Consider the following 5,378-nt stretch of genomic DNA (forward strand, 5'->3'; position numbering starts at 1 on the left):
ATTTTTATGTGTTTTCTTATGATAACAAGAACATTACAGAGACGCCAGGGCCGGCCCTAGCAAGTGCAGGTCCATAGGCAGAATAACAGCGCAGTGGCCTCTACCCAGAACAATAAATACTTAAAGAAATGGGGCAATGCACTGTACCACACAGCCCACACAAACACACAGACAGCCCCCACACACAGCCAAAGCCCCCCCCCCGACACACACACAGAGCCCCCCCCACACACACAGCCCACATACACACACACACAGCCCACACACACACAGCCCACACACACAAAGCCCCCACACACACATACAGAGCCCCCCCCCACACACACACAGCCCACACACACACACACACAGCCCCCACACACACACACCCACACACACACACACAAACCCACCCCACACAAACACACCCACCTCACCCCCCACACACACCCCATACACACACTACACAGTACACAAGAGTAATAGAGATACTTGTAAACATTTTTTTTATTTTTTTTAAGATGTTAATGCTTTATTTAGAATACCAAGGTATGGCAGCTACCTGTTGTAATAAGGTTTGATTCATAGCCCCAGCCATTATAGAAAGCAGTTAGGTAGTGTACATTGGAATGCCTTCTCATAAGTGTGCATTTTATATGCAACTGAAAACAAATCTGGCTTTACATTTAGTTACACCAAGGTACAATGAAAGTAAAGTTTAACTTTGCAGTTACATTTTTTGATGTAGACAGACATTGATGTCCAATATTCACATAATCTTACATATAATAATACCATGAAAACCCAAAGCAAAAATATATAGAAATGGGAAGCCACTGTTGCAGACAGGTACTTACTGTAACTAAGGCAAGCTAGTTAGCTACAAATTATAGTTGTGTGGTATTTACTTTATACCATTTTAAATCCATATCTTGAGGTATTGTGACACATGATGGTATGCCAAGCTTTGTTATTTATCTTTTATTAATGACACCTTATGTAACATGCACCACACCAATAGGAGTCAGCGGTCAAATCATAAATGATACCCCAGCCCCACTGCAATAAAATGATGCCCCCAGCACCCCTGCAATAAAATTATGCTCCCAGCAATAAAATAATGCCCCCAGCACCCCTGAAATAAAATTATGCTCCCAGCTCCCCTCTGTAATAAATTTTGCCCCCAGCAATAAATGATTCCCCCAACTCCCAGCAATAAAATGATACCCCCAGCACCCCTGCAATAAAATTATGCTCCCAGCCCCCCTCTGTAATAAATTATGCCCCCAGCAATAAATGATTCCCCCAACCCCCTGCAATAAAATGATACCCCCCGCACCCCTGCAATAAAATTATGCTCCCAGCCCCCCTCTGTAATAAATTATGCCCCAGCAATAAATGATTCCCCAACCCCCTGCAATAAAATGATGCTCCCAGCACCCCTGCAATAAAATTATGCTCCCAGACCCTTTCTGTAATAAATTATGCCCCCAGCAATAAATGATTCCCCCCAGCTCCCCTGCAATAAAATTATGCTCCCAGCCCTCCTCTGTAATAAATGATGCCCTCAGCAGTAAATGATGTCCCCAGCAATAAAATGATGCTCCAAGCCCCTCTGTAATTAATTATGCCCTCAGCAATAAAGGATTCCCCCCAGCCCCCTTGCAATAAAATTATGTCCCCAGCACCCCTGCAATAAAATTGTGTTCCCAGCCCCCTTCTGTAATAAATTATGCTCCCAGAAATAAATGATTTCCCCCAGCACCCCTGCAATAAAATTATGCTCCCAGCCCCCCTCTGTAATAAATTATGCCCCCTGCACCCCTGCAATACAATTATGATCCCAGCACCCCTTCTGTAATAAATTATGCCCCCAACAATAAATGATTCCCCCCCAGCACCCCTGCAATAAAATTATGCTCCCAACCCCCCTCTGTAATAAATTATGTCCCCAGCAATAAATGATGCTCCCAGCCCCCCTGCAATAAAATAATGCCCCAGCCTCGCTGCAATAAAATGATGCCCCCAGTACCCCTGCAATAAAATGATGCTTCTAGCACCCCTGCAATAAAATGAGACCCGCATCCTCGCTGCAATAAAAGGCAAGCTGATTAGCTACAAATTACAGTTGTGTGGTATTTACTTTATATGATTTTAAATCTTATTATCTTGAGGTATTGTGACACATGATGGTATGCCAAGCTTTGTTATTGAGCTTTTATTAGTGACACCTTACGTAACATGCACCACACCAATAGGAGTCAGTGGTCAAATCATAAATGATACCCCAGCCCCACTGCACAAAATGATCCCCCAGCACCCCTGCAATAAATTGATGCTCCCAGCAATACAATGATGCCCCCAGCACCCCTGCAATAAAATTAGGCTCCCAGCCCCCCATAATAAATTATGCCCCCAGCAATACATTATTCCCCCCAGCACCCCTGAAATAAAATTATGCTCCCAACCCCTCTCTGTAATAAATTATGCCCCCAGCAATAAATTATTCCCCCAGCACCCCTGAAATAAAATTATGCTCCCAACCCCTCTCTGTAATAAATTATGCCCCCAGCAATAAATTATTCCCCCCGCACCCCTGAAATAAAATTATGCTCCCAACCCCTCTCTGTAATAAATTATGCCCCCAGCAATAAATGATTCCCCTCAGCACCCCTGCAATAAAATGATGCTCCCAGCCCCCTCTGTAATAAATGATGCCCCCAGCAATAAATGATGCTCCCAGCCCCACTGTAATAAAATTACGCCCCAGCCTTGCTGCAATAAAATGATGCCCCCAGCACCCCTGCAATAAAATGATGCTCCCAGCACCCCTGCAATAAAATTATGCCCCCAGCACCCCTGCAATAAAATTATGCCCCCAGCCCCTGCAATAAAATGATGCCCTGAGCCCCCTGCAATAAATGATGCCACCAACCCCACTGCAATAAATGATGCCCACAGCAAAAAAAAAGGAAGCCCCAGGCCAGCCCCCTGCAATAAAATGATGCCCCAGAAATAAAATGTCCCCAGCCCCCCTGCAATAAAATTATGCCCTCTGCCTCCAGCCATAAATGATGCCCCAGCCCACCTGTAATAAAATTATGCTCCCAGCCCCCCTCTTTAATAAATGATGCCCCCAGCAATAAATGATGCCCCAAGCCCTTCTGCAATAAAATGATGCCCCAGCCCCGCTGCAATAAAATGATGCCCCCCTGCAATAAAATGATGCCCCCAGGACCCCTGCAATAAAATGATGACCCCAGCACCCCTGCAATAACATGATGCTCCCAGCAATAAAATTATGCCCTGAGCCCCCCTGCAATAAATGATGCCACCAGCCCCACAGCAATAAAATGAAGCCCCTGCAATAAAATGATGTCCCCAGCCCCCCTGCAATAAAATGATGTCCCTGGCTCTCCCTGCAATTAAATGATGTCCCCAGCAATAAAATGATGCCCCCAGCACCCCTGCAATAAAATTATGCTCCCAGCCCCCCTCTGTAATAAATTATGCCCCAGCAATAAATGATTCCGCCAGCCCCCTGCAATAAAATGATGCCCCCAGCACCCCTGCAATAAAATTATGCCTCCAGCCATAAATGATGTCCCATCCCTCTACAATAAAATTATACCCCCAACACCCCTGCAATAAAATTATGTCCCCAGTCCCCCCCCCGCAATAGAATGATGCCCAAAGCCCCCCTGTAATAAAATGATGCCCCCAGCACCTCTGCAAAAAAATGATGCACCAGCAATAAAATGCCCCCCCCCCATGTGTAGCAGGGGTATGTTGGGTCACAGCCCACCAGCAGGGTCGTCACAGCTCAGTTGTTGAGAAACCAGGGTCTATGGGGTGCTAATAACTGCATGTTGGATCATAGAGGTGTGCTAAATCCCTCACATAATGGACTTCTATTGGGGTGCGCAACTCATGTCAGATATCACTCGAGCAGTAAGCCGATGGTGCACAAGTACTAGTGGAGCTCTTCATGTAGTATACAAGTGATAGCTATATTATTAATAATAATGGTTTGCTTCAGGTCTTAAAAAGTACTAAATTGTGCAGCAGAATTTTGGTTTCAGATTCAGCGCAACACTTAACTCACCACTTGTAATATGAGCGCAATAAGCTCTCTAATAGCACTCCCTGCGATATCCACTAAAAATATAGGACACACTAAGAAATGTTGCCTAACATATTAAACCATCCACTTGTAGTACCAGATTGTGCTTTTTTTTAACTTAATTAAAAAATCTCAGTTCATGATGTGTCTGTAGTTAACAATTTCTTATTATTTTATGTAACTTTCTAAGTTTTTGGACATTTTTAAAATGTCAATACACTTATAGGGGTATAAAATCCAAATATGTTCTTTTGTGATTCATATAGCGCATATGATTTACAAAAAAAGTTTCCAATGAACTTCTATTATCTTATTTGCTTAGTTTGCATGATATTCTGTGTTGAAGAGATACCTAGGTAGGCATCTAGAGCACTGCATGGTAGGAAATAGTGCTCTTGCAAATAAATAACATTCTGCTGCCATCTAGTGATCCAGGCATGTGCACGCCAGCCCCCTGCTTACGTCCCTGTTTTTCATCAAAAGATACCAAGAGGATGAAGAAAATGTGATAATGTAAATAAACTAGTAAGTTGTTTACAATAATATGCTCTGTCTGAAACATGAGAGAAACGTATTGGGTTTCATGTCTCTTTAACCTTTTAACGCCGTTATGCCGTTCTATTCCGTCATATTTACACTGGGCTTTAAAGCCGTTATGACGGAATAGAACGTCATATCAAACGGCTGTCCTGAAGCCTTCTGCGCTTCAAGGACTTGATCGCGGTCTGGAGGGCGTTCCTAGGGTTGTAGGGACGCCCCCCAGATGCGATCCAATAATTGAAATCTCGCGATCGTATGCACGATCGCGTAGTTTCAATTTGTCTACATCGGAACAGGTGTTCCGATGTAGACACTTTAACCCTGTCACGAAAGGGTTAACTGCAATTATAAACAAACATTCAGTTGATCATATTTGATTTCTGAACTTGTTCCATAATTTCTCAAGTCTACATTTTTCACTTTTTCATTAAACCAAGAAACAATAATGGTTAACAAAACGTGAAATGAAAAACCTTAAAAAATGTAATAAAAAATTTAAAAAAGTTCCTAATAGCTGACATGAAAATAAATTAAATCAATCCGAAAATCATGCGTTTTTGTAGTGCAAAAAAAACAAAATGTATGGTTAGGTATAGGAAAGGATGGATACAAATATTATAGGATGGACAGGAATATGAAATCTCTTCAGATGGATTAGAATAGACCACAGTGATCTAATTTATGACATTTTGTCTTTCAGGCTAAAAACAGGATTCGTTAACAAGCTACTTTCAAG

Source organism: Bombina bombina, chromosome 2, assembly GCF_027579735.1.
Source record: "Bombina bombina isolate aBomBom1 chromosome 2, aBomBom1.pri, whole genome shotgun sequence".
Lineage (NCBI taxonomy): Eukaryota > Metazoa > Chordata > Amphibia > Anura > Bombinatoridae > Bombina > Bombina bombina.